Source organism: Macaca thibetana, chromosome 1 (genome assembly GCF_024542745.1).
Source record: "Macaca thibetana thibetana isolate TM-01 chromosome 1, ASM2454274v1, whole genome shotgun sequence".
NCBI lineage: Eukaryota > Metazoa > Chordata > Mammalia > Primates > Cercopithecidae > Macaca > Macaca thibetana.
The window spans coordinates 140972627-140994265 of NC_065578.1; the positions used below are offsets into that span (position 1 = coordinate 140972627).

A 21639-nucleotide genomic window follows, 5' to 3' on the forward strand; every position below is an offset into this window, starting at 1 on the left:
GAACAGTCACCAAAGGGTACGACGTTTGAGGCTGAATTGAGAAACCAAATCCCAAACCTTATATAGGATTGCTGTGTTAATAATTTGACCATGAAGAACATATTTAAGAAGCTATGAGGTTATTTAATTACTTTTTAAAATTTCCTCTCTCTAGAATAACCAGGGAGCTTGTTTGAACGAAAACACTTGACTGCGGACTATAAGGTATTCAGACACATGCACAGCTGTGAGTGAGGAAAATCCAGGTTTTGTGCAATAGGTCTAAAGTCACTATATAACCTGACTGTCATCCATCAAGAATATGGATGTACGCTGTTGGCAGAGCTGGGAATAATGCTTTAGGGGCATCACAGGTCAGGAGAGCCTCTGGTCCCCCTGGAAAGGGTCAGATGCTTTATTCAAATAGAAGAGGTCATTTCTAGAAAAAGAATGTGAGAGGTTAGAAAATGGAGAAGTCCCCCAGAAAGAAGAATAGGATGCCCAAGATAGAGGTCTGGAGGAATCTTGTTGGCATAAAAATCAGTGGAGCTCTGTGAGAAACAATGGTTGGCATTTTAAGGTACCAGTATTAAGAGGCTCGGAAGAATGAGGTTAAGACTTTATACATGGTGTTTAAGCATTGGCGTAAACTACAATGATAAAATTGAGCTCTGTCATCTCAGTACTGTTCCAGATGGACAGGACAGGCACTCACCTGCAAAATAAAGTTGCTGACTCCTGAACTTACTGAGGGACAAGGTTTGATCAGTGGAAGAAGGGTTTTCTATAGGCACTGGAGGATGCCACTTACACTGTCTTTCACATTAATTTTCAGGGAACTTTTCCCAAGTCTGGACTGTAGAGACCTGAGATTATGAGTGTAACAAAATACTTAAAAAATATAATTAGGACTATAAGGAAGAGAAATGCAAAGTCCCTCTGGTAGGGAGCCTTGGGAGAGATGTAGCAGCAGCGGAAACAAGACTTTAAAAAGCAAAAGCAACACTCAGTCTGTCACCTGCCAGGTTCTACTGCTATGTTATCTACATCAGCAGGGAAGGGACAGCAACAGCCGCAGAAGAGGACTGCCTGGAGTTGAGCAGAGACTGTGCTGTTGATGGAGAGGGGAACTCAAAGCCCTCCAAGAACATGTTAGATGCTCTGATTTCCAAGACTGCTTTCATGGACCTGCATCATCTCCTGTGTGAAAGCTGCTGTCCTCAGTACCTAAGATATAGCATAAATGAGCAATACCATTACCCTCAATAGGTTGATCGTCTCGTTTAAGGAAAGGTCACCTGCGTTATTTTGATGTTGCACAGTAAATATTGTGAGAAAGAGATATTCTGGAAGTTACAGGGGCACAAAGGAGAGACACGTAACCCAACTTGGGGTTTAGGTCAGGAGAGGATGGAAGAGAGAATGATCGGACTGAATTTCGAAAGACATTAGTAGGAGCTGGCTAGGCAACAGAGTCGCTAAGAGTGTTTCTGGCAGAGAACATAGTATTAGCAAAGCTACTGAGGTGTGAAATAGTGCCGCATGGGAGATGGAATACAAACTGTTTTCAGAGTGTAAAGTTCAAGGTGAGTGGAAGAAGCACAGTGGGAGAGGAGACTGTGATCTGGGAGCATTTGGCTCCCAGGACCCGTAGTGAGTTCGTTGCAGGTAGATCAGTGACATGAATGGATTTGTATTTTAGAGAAAACATTCTAATGATAATGTGCATTGATTTGTGGGTGCAGAGTAGGCAAAACTAAAAGAGAGAGACAAATAAGGAAGCTATTTTTCTGTCCCAACAAGATTTAAAAAGACCCAAACAAGGACGAGTTAGTATGGGTGGAAATAAGAAAAAGATTAAAAACAGAATCAGAAGGTCAAGCTGGCCAGATTCACAGGGATTCAATTTATAGGAAAGGGGGAAATCTGGTGAGACTCTTGGGTTTCTGAGCTGGGCAACTGTGTGGATTGTGTTGCCATTCTTTGAGCTTGGAGATACAAGAGGAAGAGCAGTCTTCGAGAAGCTTGGCAAAGTGTAGTTTTGTGTCAGCAATTAGACTGGTGGAAGCTCAGAAATTTTTTAAAAAGATACAATTTTAAATGTTATTTTTAACCTTATTCATTTTTGCTCATTCAGGAAAGGCCTGCTAAAGCAAGGATTACACAATGTTATAATATATTTTAATGGAGTAATAGACCTCTCTATTAGCAACTTAGCCATACCTCCCAATGCCACGTACCTGGAACACACTAAGTTATGTGTCAAATCTAGCAGAGGACCTGGAACACTACTCAATGACAGTAAATGCATTTTTTTCCCTAGCTTGGGCATAACAAAATACTTCTGAACAGCCAATGCCATAAAATCCAAGTATTAGAGCCCATAAGTTTGGAAATCATGAAGTGCTCATAAAATTCCCTCACTCAGTGTCTCTATTCACCTTTACTTTAGCCTAATAGGAAAAAAGAAAACATTGAAACAAAACCACAAAAAAACTATCAATTTGAAAGAAAAAGAGGCAAGCACATGCCCAGCAGTGAAAAATGACAACTAAAAGAAAGGAAACAGTTTAAATCTAGAAAAAGCAACCAAGAAATGGGAATTCCAGGGCAGGGGCTAACAGCTGGAGGCCACAGTAAGCCTTGAACACAGAACCAAAATGGACATAGTGATGACCGTGTATGATGAAGACATGGCAAATTGTGTTTCACATCCTTTTTCTGTTAGGACAATGATTCCATCTTTACTTAAGACAGATTTTCATTAAAAACTGGGGGCTGGACACACCTATCTATCATGGCACCCAATAATCCCATCTATGTGAAGCTACTTCATTGAACTGCGTGGGTGGAAAGTAGGGTTGCCAGATAAAATATAGGACAACCAGTTCATTTGAATTTCAGATGAACAAGTAATTTTTAAATAAAAAGATGTCCTAAATATTGCATCCTGCATTTTTATTTGTTGAATCTGGCAATCCTCAGAGAGAGCACCTAATGAGAGAGCACCTAAGTATGTTCTGAACCACAGGATCTTGCCCCTTTCCATTAGGAGGCAAAACACCACCAGGAAACAAAGCAAAACAGAACAATGAAAAAGCTGACTAGACTACAGTGACTTGATATAAAAAGTGACCTGGTATGAAAAACACTTAAGCAGTGACAATAGTGATTTGTTAGGTCCCTGAAATTTGACTTGGGAATCAGAAATCAGAAGGAGGTAAGAAGCAGCAAACACACACACACACACACACACACACACACACACACACACACACACGCACATACACACAGGTCACAAAGCAGCAACAGCTACGATGGGCTCTGAGTAAGTCAAAACTATGAACAAGGCAAAGTGACGATGGACTAGAAACTATGAGCATTTATTCATTTTCTTATCCACTCACTCAAAAATTTACTGAGGTAGAGAAAGAATGCTGAGTACCAGGGAAAAGCATAAAATAGAAGATGAATAGAGGCAAGGATAGAAGAAACAGCCTCAAAAAGCTGAGTACTCTCAGTGAAAGGAGATTATGAAGGACCTCCTGTCAAGGGAATGAGGGAACGGGTTCTGTTCTCTGTAATCACTAAGTTTCTTGCCTGCCTAATATTTCTATGCCTTAATGTAAACCCTTTGCTCAAGGTAGGTGGGTTACTCTCTATTTCTTACAACAAAAGAGACTCATGGATGCCTAAGGATGAAACAAAACCAGTTTTTGGTTCTGGAGGGAGTAAACCCTCCACAGTTGGAAAACAATTTCCCAGGGACAAATACAAGTCCTTCCTGAAGAGTATGAGATAGCAAGGACTTCGATATGCTAGATTTGATGATTTGTTTGATGTTTAAAAAAATATTTACGGCCGGGTGCAGTGGCTCACGCCTGTAATCCCAGCACTTCGGGAGGCCGAGGCGGGTGGGTCACGAGGTCAGGAGATGGAGATCATCCTGGCTAACACGGTGAAACTCCGTCTCCACTAAAAATACAAAAAATTAGCCGGGCGTTGTGGCGGGGCCTGTAGTCCCAGCTACTCGGGAGGCTGAGGCAGGAGAATGGCCTGAACCCAGGAGGCGGAGCTTGCAGTGAGCCGGGATTGCGCCACTGCACTCCAGGCTGGGCGACAGGGCGAGACTCCGTCTCAAAAAAAAAAAAAAAAAAAGAATTCAGTGTGCTCGGCCTTCTTTTTTATCCCCCTGCCCTCCGCCTTTTTATAATTAGGAAATCGAGGCTACATTAGGATGCATTGATGTTTTCTTTGTGCTTTCATCAGAAACATTTTAAGCTCTTAAATTTTATTTTGTTGGAGACACGACTATGAGGAAGGATGTTGAACTTTCCTGTTTTGGATCTAAAGCTATCTAAGGGACTTCTTTCGTCTCTTTCATCTTCCACCTCCCTCCAAGAACTTGGCCATTCCAACCCAGATACAGGCAGCAGTGGTGAAAAAAAGATCAAGAGGTTTTGATAACGGGAAAAGTCCATCACCCATCTGCTTGGAAGATACAAACACGCACCCAGGGAAGTCAAGGACAGGCATTGTTGTAGATACTGGCTTCTAAACATATCCTGCAGTTGCTCAGCGTGTGAAGAACAACCTCTTGAATGCATGAAGAATGCAAATTAACTCATGAAAACTCAAATCAGGAAAAAATTTGGGTTTGCTTCATTTATGAAATTAATTGAATCATGGAAACCACTTCCAGGTCGTCATGCCAAGGTTGCTATTTTACAATAGCGGCTGTAGTATCCCCCTGTAATTATCATTCTTCTCCCATCCCTGATGACATGGACACCACCTGCGGATGCCCAGTGGGCTGAGAAGCCAGGTGTGTTTGGCTCTTCTGCACATAGGGTCCTCACGAGGGGCGTCTTACCTTCATCATCATCTTTTTTTTTTTTTTTTTTTTTTTCTTGAGAGGGAGTTTCACTGGTTGCCCAGGCTGGAGTGCAATGGTGTGATCTCAGCTCACTGCAACCTCCGCCTCCCAGGTTCAAGAGATTCTCCTGCCTCAACCTCCTGAGTAGTTGGGATGCAAGATCTTTTAAGGTGTTTCTTTTAAAATTTCACCATGGCAATGTAAATTGATAGCTTATCTTCACAGGTGCAGTCACCTCTTGGCCCACCAGACACGAATGCATATCTGATTGTTCCCTTGCCCATTTTGTCCATGTTATCTTATGTAAAATTCAGGTTTCCCTGCATTTTTCCTCTGCCCCATTTGTCTATGTCACCTTATGTAAAGAAATGCAGATACACTGAGCCAGAAAAAGGCATGAATGACTATTTTTCCCTACCTCACCTCTTACGTAAAAATTGTGTACTTCTCAATATCTAGCTCTTTCCCCTTTAAATTTGGAGCCCTCAAAATCATCTTCAGAGAAAGGCACAGGTGCAAGTCCTTAACTTTGCCTCCCAGGCACACATCCTTAACTTTGGCAAATAAACCTCCCAAAATGATTGAGACTTGTCTCGACATTTTTCTCAGTTGGCACATTTCATCCATTGATGGACTCTTAAGATGATTCCATATGTTTGCCACTGTGAATAGTGGGCAGCCTCACTGCTGATCTTCCGAGACAGGCGGGGAGAAGGACAGCAACTCTTAGAAAACAACACAACAGACATTCACACTTAGAGGAGTTCAAAAGAAACTTTTTCCCAGGAAGGGAAAGCAGGAGAGTCTTTGGTTTATATGTTTACTTGGAATCAGAAGATATAGCTGTTCTGGCAGGGCGCGGTGGCTCATGCCTGTAATCCCAGCACTTTAAGAGGCTGAGGTGGGCAGATCACCTGAGGTCAGGCATTTGAGATGAGCCTGGCCAACATGGTGAAACCAGGTCTCTACTAAAAATACAAAAATTAGCCAGGAGTGGTGGCCCACACCTGTAGTTCCAACTACTCCGGAGGCTGAGGCACGAGAATCGCTTGAACCTGGGAGGTGGAGGTTGCAGTGAGCCAAGATCGCACCACTGCACTCCAGCCTGAGCAACAGAGCGAGATACTGTCTCAAAAGAAAAAGAAAAAAAAGAAAGAAAAAAGAAGAAATAGCTGTTCTCAGAGAAGAAATGCTGTGCTAAGTAAACTACCAGAAAGCAGAGGAGAGCTGAGGTCTCCATTCAATCATTGTCCCTCACATGGGAACCTATGACAGCATCATGGGCTTCTTTGTGGGTGTGACTTTTTCCATAAGTGTTTGTTATTGTTGTGGATTTTGAGCTGGAACTCCTGCCCTTTCCCCTCAAAGGGGATCTGTGTCATTAGTCTGTCTTCTACTGTTGAAAAAGCTTGCCAGTATCATAGGTAAGTTGCATTTGATTTAAACATTATCAGGCTACTTTTTTAATTTGGTAAAGTGACATTTTCTCATTTACAGTGTTGGAAGTTTGAGTGCTGAGTCAAGATCCCACAATTACTCAATCCCGCCTCTTACCAGGCATTCAAATTCATTTTGGTGGTCCTGGAATCTACCACTACAGTGAAAACCACCCAGCTTCCTGACATCCTGATGGAGCTGATGTCATGAGTTTAGGAGACGGATGGAGCCAACTCTGGTCATGTCCAGTCAACCCTTTAATGACTAAACTCTGTGACCCCGAAGTACAAACTAATCAAAACATTTTATCTAAAAAAATAGAGAGACTCTGAAAAAGAAACCAAAGAGGTTTATTAGCATAGTTTTGAAGTACAAACAAAAAATATAACTTCAATGATCTTAATTAATAAAACCAAAATTCCTAATCCTGGTTATAGGAGGTTAAAGGAGGCCTGGACGGATTGTGTGAGTTGGGCGGTAGAGCTTAGAGACATCATCTCTGCTTAAGGAGGAGATTATGTCTCCTGCATCCTCCCAGACATAGAATAAGGAAAGTGAAGTCTGTTAGCCAACAAACAAAAAATGCCCTGACTCAAACTGTAATATACCCCCTCTACTAATCAAGAATAATCTCTAGTCACCTTGGCAAGGCCTCCAGGAGTTGAACTGAGGGAGGATGGTGTCATGAAAAGCCCCAGAACTCAGCTGGTCAGAATAGGTATGAATCCTGCCTCTTCCACTAACAGGATTTTGTGCCTGAGCAAATCACTTAACCCCTTTGACCCTCTTTCTGTCATCTGTAAAATGAGGAAACTACTGAAAGGGTTCACTTTACAGGTTGTCAGAATTTAATGGCCATTATACTAGTGGGTAAGAAAAATAAAGTCAAAACCATACCATTTGTAAGCAATGTGCTAAAAACTCCATTGTTTTTCCTATTTACTCCTAAAGGAATGAAAGATCAGAGAAGTTAAATGACATTCCCAAAGTCCCACAACTAGCAAGAGGCTTTGCTGGGATTCAAACCCAGCTCTGTAGGATGAAAAGCTCTAGCACTAACAAACCTTGCACAGAACCCAGTATAAAATAGGTGCTCACTACAGACTAGTCCATTCATCTTTTTTGTCCATTTGTTCATTCAATGAACATTTTGTTCAACACCTATTTTGTGCCAGATTCTCATATGAACTCACAATGCAATAATGAATAACACATAGTTTGTGCCTTAAAATCATAGTCTGAGTGGGCTTCAGGCTGTGTGTTCTAGTGCAGAGAACACTGTGCTGGGGATCAGGAATCAAGGTTATGGACATTAGTCCGTAGGAGATGGAAGTGGCACAAAGGTGACCTTGCAAAACTTGGAGATAGAGACAGCTCACTGGGATAGCAAGGAATCACTGATCTAGTCATTTGTGCCAGTGGGAGACTTGGCCAGGACTCTGGAAGGGTGGTTGTTTCTGTCCCTCCTGTTACTTAGTCCTGGTCTGACCACAGCTGGCCAAACCTGGATAGCGATGGCAGTTTGTCTGCATCTGTTCATAAATCAACACCCTACCTCAGCCTTCAGTTTTACAAAGTAAGTCTTTCTCTGGAGTCCCACCATTTGTAATATGCATTTAGATTTCCTTGGTAGTTCTCAACTAGAAGATATTTTGGCAATCACTGAAGATGTCTTTGATTATCATGACTGGTAGAAGGTACAGAGAGAGAGGGTGCCATTGGCATACAGAAGGTAGAGAACAGGGATGCTGCCAAACATGATACAGTGCACAGAACAACCTCTTATAATAAATCATTATCTGGCCTCAAATATCAATGGTGTGAAGCTGAGAAACTCTCACCTGCCTTTTCCTGTTTCTGGTCCTGGAGATCTGTAGGTGGCTTCTACGTCCATTTATCTCTGGGCTTTTTCCTTCTGCTTTGGGTCTGTTGATATGCTTGTCTTGCCTTTGAGCATGCTATGTCTAATCTACATAGATCTATAGATTTAGATCTATATTTCAACCTTTTAACTGTCATACTATGTGTTAGGCCGTAATAATGGTATTACTTGATGTAAATAAATTTACACTCTGGTTTATATTATTTCAACATGTGAATTTGGTTAATGTGGTTCTACCCTTTAGAGATGGATCTCCTTTCTCAAGCTGAAAAATAAATAGAAGTTCCTGAGTCTGTAATGTTGAAGGCCATGCCCTGGATAATTGTGAATTCAGTAAGACCAATTCCATTCAAGAATTAACCTCCTGGAGAATCAAGCCAACTTTTTTCAAGGGACGACCTACTTTCAACTTGCTGCTGAGCACCGTGTGCCTTAATGTGAAAACTGCAGCTGGTTCTAAACCATGTTTACCAACAGCCCTTCCTTTGACCTTCAACAAGTAACATGTTTTTTGAGTTTTTAATATCTTATTACATGCAAAACAAAGGAATTGGAGACTAGATAATATCTGAACTCTAATATTCTGAATTCCAGGTCTAAGTTGTGATGTATTTAATGCAGGTGCTAGTTATTTACAGTTTATTCCAGAATAACACAATGAGTATCTAAGTATTTATGATAGAAGAACTTCCTATAGTTTTCTCTTGCCTTATCATGGTTTGCTTTTTAATGGACTGCAACCAAGAATAGGGTGGCAACATGGCATGGTTAATTTTGTAACCTCTCACTCCCTGTATAACTTATCTGAAAAATAGGAGTAATAAATAGCAGCCCCACTTCTTACGATTCTCTTAAGGATTAAATGAACACAAACACACAGTAAGTGGTCAACTGATGTTAGTGTATTAGATTTCCAAAGTTATCCAGTGAATCTGTGAAAATATAGTTGGGCTGTTATCCATCATGTAGATCAAAAAAGAATTCTGTGAATACCTTTTCGAATTTCCATTCAGTGTGGCTCACCAAAAAAAGTCCAAAAAACAAAAACTACCCTCCCACAACAATAACAACAACAGCAAATATGAAAGACAAAAGGCAAAACAGCCACGAAAGTTTGATGCTAATAAGTGTCTAGGAAAGCAGAACAATTCCAAACATGAATCTCCAATTTTCCACAACTGGGATATATCAACACAAACCCCTACCTTGGCTTGAAAAGAGTTTGTCATTTCTGCTTAGTGTGTGTTCCCATGCATAAATGGGAGTGCAATGTTTTGACTGGGTTTAAGAACAAGAGCTTTAAGATAATGCGCAAAGGGAAGTTTTAGTCCAATCTAAATCCAAATCCAAACACACAAACTCTATTTGCAAATTGGAATCTGAGTCAAGTCCCTTTGAGGCTTGCATATCTCTAATTAGCAGCGATTTAGTCCCTGTGCCCAGCTACAAACAGCCAAAGTGAAGCATGCCATTGGCACGATAAGGATTTGTCTGGAAAAAAATGAATTTTCTCTTGCAAGGAATGTATGTCTTCCCCCATTGCAGTTCAATTACTTTGGAGAATATGGGAGGAAGAGAATATATTTTAAACGGTGGAATAGGAATCTGAGAGAGGGGACATGCCTTTCATTAAGAGGATAATAAAAAAAAAAAGAGAGAGAGAGAGAGAGAAATTAGTTTAGTCAACTGTAGCTTCTCCTAAAAATTCTTGATGCAAAATTGGGGTAGATTCTCACTAAAGGAGTCTAAGACAGTGAGGGAAGGAAAAGATATTGCCCTTAAAAACAACAACAAAACACATACACACAAAAGGAAGACTGCCACTTTTAAGACGTTAAAGATACAGAACTTTCATGTTCAATGTGGGTTAGGTTCTGGGAAAAGTCTTTATATCTGCAGAGAAATACACTCCTTATACCAGATAGCCTTTGCATTATAACAAAACTCCACAAAATATAATGGCTTAAGACAATGGTTTATCTTTTCTTCTGATTCTTTGAGTTGCTGGGGTTAGCTGGGTGTTTCTTCTGCTGTCACCTGAGGTTGTCTGTGTGACTGTAATCATCTGGCAGTTTAATTGGGCCTGAAGGAGTTAAGATGGCCTCATTCGAATGTTTGGAGGTTAGGTACTGATTGGCAGCTTGACTCTCTCTACATGGTTTTCATCATGTGGTAGTCTCTCTCAGGCTTCCTTACATAGTGATGGGAATTCCAAGAGGGAGAAAATGGAAGCTTCAAGGCCTCATATGTCTTATACTCAAATGTCATACAATATCACATCTGCCCCTTTCTATTGGTCAAAACAAATCACAAGGTCAACCCAGATTCAAAGGGTTCAGAAAATTAATTTCACCTCTTGATGGGAGGAGTGACAAAAATTACAGTGAAAAAAGAGGTATGGACACAGCATGACATGATATATTGGAGGCCATTATGAAAACAATCTGCACACACTTACTCCAATTTATAAAGCCAGGGGAAATTGTGTACATATTGTGGCATTCCCACAGTAGAAAATGTTAGCCACATGACTCTAGCCAAGAAGGACAGACTTGGCCTTGGCATTAACTGACCTTTTGAAGTGTAGTATCACCATTCCTTCTGCCAGACACCAACGCTCTGGATTGAATGATCATCTCTTCCTTAAGGTTCACAGCTCTTTCAGACTTACCTCTAGACCCACCCATGAATCTTTGGAGTAAACAAACTTAATGATCCCTTTTTGGCTTGTAAGTACATGACACAAATTCAGAAAGAATCTTTGCCTTCTTCTTCCCTAATTGACATTTTTTTTTATTTCTTTATTACACACAACCTTCTGAAGTATAACTTTGTCTGTCTCATTTCCCCCAAGGATATACTTTTGAGTAAAAACCAAAGAGCCCCACTGAATGGCATTCAGGCTGGGTGGGGCAGGCTGCACCAAGGCAAACGCTTACTCTGAAAAGACATACAGAATGGAGATACTGAGACCTCCTCTTCCCAAAAGGAAAATATTGGGAGATGAGCTATGTACATACATGTTATCCTTTGCAAATTTAACAATCAGAGAGTTTAGTCCCCCTTTACAGAGAAGAATAAATAACACTGGCAGAGGGGACCAGATGTTTCACATGAGTTGCGTTCCCTCTACCTGGAAGGAAACATTAAAAAGGGAGACAAATTCTTTCAAACTTTGGCTCACTGAAACTGTCTTGGAATACTATTGAATCATGTCACTACATTGGCTTGTTCGAAACAAGGAAACTTGAAGAAGGTGCTCTAAATCAAGGGCAGATGGCAAAGACTTTGCACACCATTTAGGATGCACTAGTAGTGCTCTTTGAAATACCATTAATAAAGATTCTGAGACCATATATTGGTTGAACATTACATTCATTTAGTAATGTCTGCCCTGGGTGCAGTAATGGGAATGGTGCCAAGTGTACCCATATTTACCAGCCATGGTACAGATTATAGAATACGTCCCCGTGTTGGCCTGGTACACTTGCCTACTAACTTTTCGAGGCTTAGCTCAACTGCTTGCCTACCCTCCAATGTAACTTTTCGGGATCACCGTCCATACGTTTCCCCCTTAATATCCACATGCTTCATGTCTATTATACTACATTACTTACATTATGTCATTATTTGTTTAAGCTGTATTCTTACTTAGTTTAGTATCCCCAGTGCCTAGCACCATGCTGGCACAATTGAGAACACAATACCAGCCTTTTGAATTTAATCGGGCCTTCTTCCATAAGCTTTGCATAATTCCATTTGGCTAGTGCATTTTGCAGACAGCTCTGGCAAGTCCATGAACATAAGCTTCAATTTTTTCTGCAACAAAGTAGGTTCTTCTGGGAAGAATCACAAGTAAAATAGGATTAGAGGGGGTTCAGTCCATTGAGTTTGATGTGAAACACAGAATACTGTGAGCCACACTTCCAATACTGATAAAAAATAAAAACAGGATAGTTAAACCTAACCCTGAAGACCTGAGGAAGTTCCAGCTTAAATAGGAAGCAAGAAGATATGGAGAAACTAGAACCTTGTATACTGTTGGTGGAAATGCAAAATGGTACAGCCACTTTGCTGAATTTTTTGTTGTTTTTTTCACTGGCAAGAGTCATAATGTCTCAGCAGGTGCAGCCACTTTGGAAGACAGCATGGAGGTGCCTTTAAAACTAAAAATACAGCCAAGCATGGTGGCTCACACCTGTAATCTCAGCGCTTTGGAAGGCTGAAGTGGAAGGATTACTTGAGGCCAATAGGTCAAGACCAGTCTGAGCAACACAGAAAGACTCTGTCTCTATTTTTTTTTCTTTTTTTTTTTTTTTTTTTTTTTTTGAGATGGAGTCTCCCTCTCTCGCCGGGGCTGGAGTGCAGTGGCCAGATCTCAGCTCACTGCAAGCTCCGCCTCCCGGGTTTACGCCATTCTCCTGCCTCAGCCTCCGGAGTAGCTGGGACTACAGGCGCCCGCCACCTTGCCCAGCTAGTTTTTTGTATTTTTTAGTAGAGAGGGGGTTTCACTGTGTTAGCCAGGATGGTCTCGATCTCCTGACCTCGTGATCCGCCCGTCTCGGCCTCCCAAAGTGCGGGGATTACAGGCTTGAGCCACCGCGCCCGGCCGACTCTGTCTCTTAAAAAAAAAAAAAGAATTACCATATGATCTATGATCCAGCAATCCTATTTCTGGGTATTTACCCAAAGGAATTAAAGTTAGGATCTTAGAAAAATATTAGCACTCATGTTCATTGTAACACTAGTCTAGTCCCAATACCTAAGATGTGGAAACATCCTAAATGTCCATTGATAGATGAATGGATAAATACAATGTTGTATATACATAAAATGGCATATTATTCAGCCTTAAAAAAGAAGGAAATTCTGTAATATGCCACAACACAGATGAACCTTGAGGACATGATGTTAAATGAAATAAGCCACTCACAGAAAAACAAATAGTGCATGATTCCACTTATAAGAGGTGTCTAAAATAGTCAAATTCATAGAATCAAAAAGTAAAATAGTGGTTCCCAGGGGCTGGGGGCAGGGAAAATGGGAGGTACTAATTGACAGGAATGAAGTTTCAGTCAAGCAAGATAAATAAGCTCTATAGATCTGCTTTGTAACATAGCACCAATGATTAACCACAGTATATTGTACACAATTTGTTAAGTGGGTAGATCTCATTTTAAGTCTTCTTATCACAAAAATTAAAAAAAAGAAAATGGATGGATGCATCTTGAGCAGTAATATAGTGGTGGGGCTATATTTACTGTAGTTTCCAAATCACTATGCAATGGCATAGTCTCATATGATTGGCCTTCAGCAGTCTTTCAAAGTGAAAAGTGACCATTTCCTATAGTCACACCATGTGTAGAGGAGAAAACAACGTTGTGTTGGAATCATGGAGCCTGGATGTAGTTGTAGTTCTGTCCCTTGATAGCTGTCACAATGGAAGGCTTGTCACAAAGGGGAGCAGTGCAGGGCCTTTCTCCTTACCTGTAAAATGGAGAGGGTGATAATACCCCAAGTATCTAACAGGCCTTGTGGCAGTCATGGAACATTGTATAAGAAAGGAAGAGTCTCCAAGTCTACTGAGAACTATACGAAATTTGTATTTTTTTCTCATGAGCTAGTAATTATGGTGTTTTTTTTTTTTTTTTTTTTCAAATATTTGAGTGTCAAGAGTGTTTGCTATTTTTGGGTGTGAGAATATGACTCTGAAAGCGATTCAGTTCCAAATGGAGTATTTCAGTTTTGGAACAGCAGTATTATCATTTTCTCCTGTTCAGTATGGAGGCACTGGTTCTTTGTGCATATATTTGTAAGTTGTCATCCTGATCATGTATAAATCAATGAAGAGGAAGAAAGTTGAGCAAGCCCGGGAAAGCTAACAGGGCTACATATGTGTACATTGGGCCCCCACTTTCTGTACCTTGATTTACCTTAGGCCTTGTGCGTTTCCCTCCAACCAGGATTAGTCTGTGTGAATGATTTTATTTGCAAACCCCTGCTAGGAACCCTTACCTGAACACTGGACCTGCTGGTTCTGACAGCCGGGTGAGATAGCTCAAGTTCCTGTGCACATGGAAATGAGCTACAAGGAGGTGAACATTTGGCATCCAGCAATTTTCTTCTGCAGTCTGAGTCTAGGGTGAGATTTGTAGTGTAACCAGATGAGAGGAAGACAGTGGATGGGACTAGCCTCTGTGTAAAGCTTTCTTGTTTATCCAGAATGCAAATATTTTTGGCTTGAGTTCTGCAGAGCAGTGCTTACCAAACTTAAATACACAGAGGAATTATCCGGGGGTCACCTTAAAAGGCATTGATTCTGATTCCATAGGTCATTGATTCTGATTCCATAGGTCTGTGACACCACCTGAGACTTCTGTCTACATGACTCACAGTTTCCATGACCATACTTGAAAGAGCAAGGCTATCTAGACAACAAGCTTTGTAAAAGAGTCTCTTCCATTCACAAAATTTTCTACAACCACGCAACTCCAAACACCACAGCCGCCTTCTTCCCTAGTAGTTGCTAAGTCTGCTTGTAACTTAGGGGTAGAAACCTGTCCCAAGCAAAATATATACCAGTATCTAAAATACGTTTTGTTTATTTGAATAGGAGGCAAATAAGAGGTACAGGTGGGAGAACTGTCACTCCCTGCTGAAATACAGAGTTCTCTAGCTAGACAGCTCAAGAAGGAATAGATGAATGGCCCCATCAAGAAACAAATGCCAGAATGCAACCTTTAAAGATGTCAGCCACGATTTATTCTGTTTTCTGATTATTCATTTAATTAAGCACACCCCATCGCTTGTTAGAATGAGAAATATTTATTTGGAAAGTTTTTATACAAGCCTCTGCTTCTTTATCAGTGGAACTTAACAATATTAGGTTGGTGTAAAAGTAATTGAGGTTTTTGCAACTAAAAGTAATGGCAAAAACCGCAATTACTTTTGCACCAACCTAAATTTAATTGCAAACTTAAATACACAGAGGAATTATCCGGGGGTCACCTTAAAAGCCATTGATTGCAAAACCTCAATTGCAAAAATCTCAATTACTTTTGCACTAACCTAAATAGTTTGTTTCATAAGTGTAAATGTTATTGACTCTGTCAGAAAACCTTTTACATTTTGGGGGGAATGGGGAAGTTGCTATATTTGTGTGATGCTGAAATAACCCATTGGAAATGAAAAAAATAAAAATACACAAGTAAGTTGGTTATTTATCTCTCTGCCGGTAAATGTAGTCTGACTGATTTTTTACTTTTTACTTTCAGCAAGAATTAACTTTTGGTTTTGGTATATGAATATCAAGCTTCACTCTCTCCCTTCTATCCTCAACACAAAATAAAAATGGCACAATCATTGTCACTCCTTTTTTCCAAGAGTTGTTGTAAAATTTGGCAAAATCATGGAAGTACTTCCAAATACATCACTGTAGTCACCTAAGAATCACTTCAATTTCTTTATCTTCTTTATCATCAACTGAGTTAGAAGCATTAACATTTTCATTATCATCTATGTTTATCATCATCTTTGTTTATTTAATCTTTGACTTCCTTGCATCTTCACAGCAGAGAAATTCCAAAGTCAATTTCTTGTATACTTCAGATGCGTTCCTGAAAATCTCTATGAATTAAACCATTTTCCACATTACTTGACAAGATCATGACAGAGATATCTGTAATTTGTTAAGAGATATCTGTGATGTTAAGTACTCCTTCTTTCTAACATTTAGATTAAAGATCCTCTGATTCTAATCTTATTATCAAGTAATTAATGATCTGTAAACCAATACTGATGTGTGTTGTGCCAGTGCTGAAGAAGTGAAGGATGCGCTATCCCAAAATATGCTGAGTTGGTGTATTGATTATTTTGAGTTAAAAACATTGAAGAAATTGTAGTTTCAGGAAGGGCAAGCTGACCTCTCTCTTCCAGCAGACAGCAAGTCACAGAGATTCCTCTGGAAGGGACCCCCTCCCTGTACCAGGGTACGTTATCACAGAGATTGGGAACTGGGGGCTGCAATGAACCATAATAAACATACTTACCAAGGTAGCCCTTATCTTTCACTACTTCTCCACCCCTCATATATCTCCTAGTGAACCCTGAAGAAATTTACTGCCCCTAGCCAGATCCTCTTTGTCCTCCCAAGTTTATTGGTTTTTGTCTAAAAAGTATAAAAGCATCTTGCTCTGGCCACTTCAATTTTCACTCTTGTGAAAATCCCCATGTACATGTAAAATTAATAAAGTTTGTATGATTTTTTTCTTGTTAATCTACTTGATGTCGATTTGGCTCCTAGGTCAAGCCATAGAGCCCACTAAGAGTTAAAAAGGGTTTGGAGGTGACCTCTGGCTCCCCCACACTGCCAAGCAACAAAAACCTGCGGAAAATCTTTTTGACATTTGAATCGCTATCCTTGCATTACTTTTTCAAAGTTTCCATTTTCAGATTCTGGGCCATCCTAAGATTTGGTGGTTTTAAAATGTGTCTGCAAATTCTTTGGTGTGTCTCCCCTAAAACACGTGGAATCTAATTCCCTTACCCTTAAGCATGGGTTCAGCTTTAGTGGCTTAATTCTGATAAATAGAATATACTCGGAGTGATGTTGTGTGATTTATGAGACTAGGTCATCAACATCATATGGCATCCTTCTCGCTCTCTCTCACTCTCACTCTCTCTCTCTCTCTCTCAGATCATTCACTGTAGGAGACACTGACTTCCCTGTTGTGAGGACACTCAGGCAGCCATATTCAGAGGTCCATGTGGTAAGGCATGAAGGCCTCCTGTCAATTCTAGTGAGAAACCTAGTTTTCTTGCCAACAACTGTGTGAGTGAGCCATCTTGGAAGCAGATTCTCCCACCCCAGATGAGCCTTCAGATGACTGGAGTTCTGGCTGACATCCTGACTGCAATCTCATCAGAGACTTCAAGCCAAAATTACCCCGCTTCCAAATTCCTGACCCTACAGAAACTGTGCGAGATAATGTATGCTTATTGTTTAAGCCACTAAGTTGTTCTTTTTTTGGGGGAGGGGTGATTTGTTATGCAAAAACAGAAAACTAATACAGAAATTATACCTGCCATTATCAAAGAGCCCTCCAGTGAGGGTTAATGGTATCCTTGAATGTTTAGGGAAACTAGGCATGTTAAGTGTAAATATAGAAACGGTCTTTGTCAAAACTAAATAAAGCAACAGAAATGGAACTTGAGTGGCTGAAAATAAAGATTCAATGAAAACTCTCTAATCCCTTGATCAGAAGCCATGCATAATAAATGACCACTATGTATTTAGGTCAGTGGCTCTTTCTATCATTAACTATTACACGTTTTTCTCCATTTCCCAGAACTAAGTGGGAGATGAGAAGGGAAGGAGTTTTGGAGAGCACGTTTAGAAGAAGAGTATGAGGGGCGGCTGTGACCACTCCTGCCATGTGGACTATAGAGTTTTGTGATCCATTACCCTCACAAAATAGAAATGACACTATATACTTAGTCACCATCTGTTCCTCATTTATATACTCAGGTCCACTGTGGTTTGAGTACATTGCTTTATTTGATTTACATTAGTTCACAAAGCAACAAACGGGGGAAAACTGTTATGAGGACAAAGGGTTCCTGCTAAGCTTTTTTCTCTCCAGTGTCAGAAATGTCCAGTAGTGCAAACGGATCCTGCAGAGTTCCAGGAGAAGAGCCTTTCTTTTGGAAAGTCCTCTTGTGCACTCCATCTCTTTTCATCTGATGGGGCTCTGTGTTCCCCACGTGTACTTTTTTAGAGGGGAGGCTGGAGCCCTGGCAAAGGTTCAGAAATACTAACCAGCTCCTGTTTGAGTTCATTAGAGCAAAGCCAATTTTTCTTTTTTCGTTATTTTCTTTTTCTCATCTTCTTCTAGTGATGCAACTTGGACCAATTTTCATAGAGCTGAACCTCAGGGACATATTATATAGATGGAGACATATGGTTCTTGGGTTTTTTTTTTTTTTTTTTAATATTTTCGATGTTGAATCATAGACTATTAGAGCTGGAGAATGTCTGTGAAATCCCTTGATCTAGTGGTTTGCAAACTGAGTCCCGCAGAGCCCTGGGGTTCCTCAGAAGTGCTCTGGGGCCAATCCAGTTTTATCTCTTTTCATATACTTGTGTTCTAGCCATATTAAACAGGAAGTTCTGAGGCCTCTGATTTAGTCTATTGCACCCACATTTAAGATGTTTGAACTGAGGTTAAGAGAGAGAAATTGATTTGTGCAGTCATATAGTTTGTGATGGTTGGTTTGAGCTGAGCCTCCAGTCTGGAGTTTCAGACTGCCTGGAGGGTGGTCTTCAAACACAACATACCATTTTCCAAATATCAGGATAAATATTACATATCAGGGTCTCAGCAGTAGAACTGATTCTGATGAAATGGAAGGATATGGCCCATTTTGGATGGCTTTCCTCTCCTCCTTCTCCCCAGTGCATTGATTTATAAAATCGTTCAAAAGACACTTTATCTTGGCTAGATTTTTAATTACTAGTGCCTTCTGGTATTTATATATCTAGTCAAATCTTTTTTTTAGAAATTATACTGCAGATAGAAAGAACCCCTTTCTTAAAGTCGTGGACACATTTAATATTCTAAGAATTTTGAATTATTAAAAATATCATACCCCTAGCTCCCCCAAAAGGCCTATCTTTACCTGGGTTGGATCTGGACAATGTGAAAGTGACACAGTAGGTGGCTCCCTTGAGCAAAAGTGAAACCATTTTAATTCATCATGCTCCTGCAGCTCCTCTAGAATAGATGAGAACACCTGTGGCTTTAGGAATTGGAGATCCCTCAGGCTGCCTGCAGGGGCTGCTTATCAAAGGGAAACAGCATAAGGCATTAAATTCCCTCCAGTCCTGTCCGGCTATAATTCGGAACTCAGCGACTATGGGAAACTCATCTGTAGAGATTTTCCTCTCTTTTCTTTCTTTCTTTCTTTCTTTCTTTCTTTCTTTCTTTCTTTCTTTCTTTCTTTCTTTCTTTCTTTCTTTCTTTCTTTCTTTCTTTCTTTCTTTCTTTCTCTTTCTTTCTTTTTCTTTCTTTCTTTCTTTCTTTCTTTCTTTCTTTCTTTCTTTCTTTCTTTTTTCTTTCTTTCTTTTTCTTTCTTTCTCTTTCTTTTTCCTTCCTTCCTTCCTTCCTTCCTTCCTTCCTTCCTTCCTTCCTTCCTTCCTTCTTTTCTTTTCTTTCTCCTTCCTTCCTTCCTTCCTTCCTTCCTTCCTTCCTTCCTTCCTTCCTTCCTTCCTTCCTTCCTTCCTTTCTTCCTTTCTTCCTTTCTTTTCTTTCTCCTTCCTTCCTTCCTTCCTTCTTTTTTATTTTTATTTTTTTTTGAGACGAAGTCTTGCTCTGTCACCCAGGCTGGAGCACAATGGCGTGATCTCGGGTCACTGCAACCTCTGCCTCCCAGTTCAAGCAATTATCCTGCCTCAGCCTCCCAAGTAGCTGGGATTACAGGCACCTGCCACCATACCCAATTAATTTTTGTATTTTTAGTAGAGATGGGGTTTTGCCATGTTGGCCAGGCTGGTCTCGAACTCCGGGCTTCAAGTGATCCACCCGTCTCGGACTCCCAAAGTGCTGGGATTACAGGCATGAGCCACTGCACCTGGCAGAGATTTTCAATATAAAAATTTTCCACGAAGTTCTAAAGGAATCAATTTAATTACAAAGCAAATCGTAATTAAAATTATTTCTAATTTTTCCATGTGAAAAACATTTCAAACTTTGGTGGTAGCTTGGGTCAAGTTTATGTTGTGAACTAGCCAGATAAAAGCAAGTGGTGCTTTCTGGATTTTTCTCAGCCCCCATGTCTCTGGTTCTTTATTTCCCTGCCAGCAGATGACAATTCATTTTGATATTTGTAACCGACTGAAAACATTCCTTCTGTGAACCTAAGTTGGATAAAAATGTCCACAGTGAAAGTAGTTTTCACCTGATGAAAATGAAAGTAAATTCTGGATAATATTTTTGTCTTTCTTAGTCTGGGAAAAGACTTTATCATGAAACTCTTGAGTTATTTATCAGTATGTAAAATTGAGTCAAACTTATGTTTTCACTGAGCACATCCCACAGTTCTTGAAATACTTCAGGATTCTTATTTACTTGATCAAATTGATCAATGGCTAGCAATGGACCGGTAATCATGTATTTTAATGCGATTGAAACTAATTAAATGTTTTTAAAAGTGGAATGGTATTTATTTAGAAATTTTATTACTAGGTACTCCAAATAAATTATTACAGATGATTTACTTAGAATGAAAAAGGGGCTAATCCCAACACTTTGCAAAGCCAAGGCAGGCAGATTGCTTGAGCCCAGGAGCTTGAGAGAAGCATGGGCAAGATGGTGAAATCCTTTCTCTACAAAAAATACAAAAATTAGGTGGGCATGGTAGTATGTACCTGTAGTCCCAGCAACTTGGGAGGGTGAGGTGAAAGGATCAATTGAGCCTGGGAAATGGAGGCTGCAGTGAGCTGAGATCATGCCACTGCACTCTAGCCTGAGCAACAGAGTGAGACCCTGTCTCAAAAAAAAAAAAAAAAAAAAAAAAAAAAAAAGAAGAGAGAGAAAAGAAAAAGAAAATGAAAAGAAAAAGGAATGGAAAACAGCAGATTTTACAAAATATTATGCTACTAAGAAAATATTTATAGTTGCTACTATTTATTGAATACTTGTCATGTATTAGATTCTGTATTAACAATACCTAACATATGTTAGTGATATGTTGCATAGAATATATAGAATATTATTTAATTTTCCTGTTAGCTCTGTGAGGTAGATATTATTAGTGCCATTTTGTGCATGAGGAAACTGAGACTCACAGATGTGGGTCTCCTGAGGTCACACTGTGGAAAGGTACCCAACTCATCTTCAAACCTATACTTTTAACCATACTACTGTATTGCTTCCCTACTGCATGCATGTTAAGTAAATGCACCAGTAATCAAACTTCCTCATTTATTTTTGAAATCACTATCAGATGCATTTAAAATCCATGGAGTTCATGAAATAGAAAATCTCTCTCTTTTAGTAAAAGAAAAGGCAGCATTTCTTTTTAGGATGGCAGTAAGAAATCTGTACCTGATTAACTTCATTCTACTTTTCTACTGAAGCAGCCATGATAATTCAGATGCCAAGTGACCATAACCAGAAATTAAGGCTATCAGTCAATTATTTGCTAATTTCTGGAAAGAATAACACATTAAGAAATACTCAATGGCAAAACAGGTCCTCGACTCAACTCAAATTACTCAAGGATGAGCAAACAGAAAGATAACAACATGAAACCAATAAAAATAGTCTGGTATTTCAGCCGTCTGTATTGTCCAAGAGACATGCCAAACAGCCTACAGAATGGGAGAAAATACTTGCATTTTAAACAAGCAAATGGGCAGCTTTAAACATGCTTGCAAAGGTCTAATCACCAGAATCTATAAGGAACT

General features: G+C 39.9%; 1 protein-coding gene and 1 long non-coding RNA gene across 3 annotated transcripts in view; one reads left to right on the forward strand and one right to left on the reverse strand.

Moving 5' to 3' along the window:
• Nucleotides 1-17452, forward strand: part of LOC126937790 (uncharacterized) — a 216836-nt gene extending 199384 nt beyond the window's left edge. For both annotated transcript variants that reach the window (XR_007719850.1, XR_007719849.1), the window contains one exon: nucleotides 16870-17452. This is a non-coding gene — a long non-coding RNA (uncharacterized LOC126937790). The remainder of the gene's footprint in view (nucleotides 1-16869) is intronic.
• The window catches only part of MIA3 (MIA SH3 domain ER export factor 3), a 935339-nt gene that overhangs the window by 635826 nt on the left and 277874 nt on the right, over nucleotides 1-21639 (reverse strand). The gene's annotated exons all lie outside the window — the stretch shown is intronic.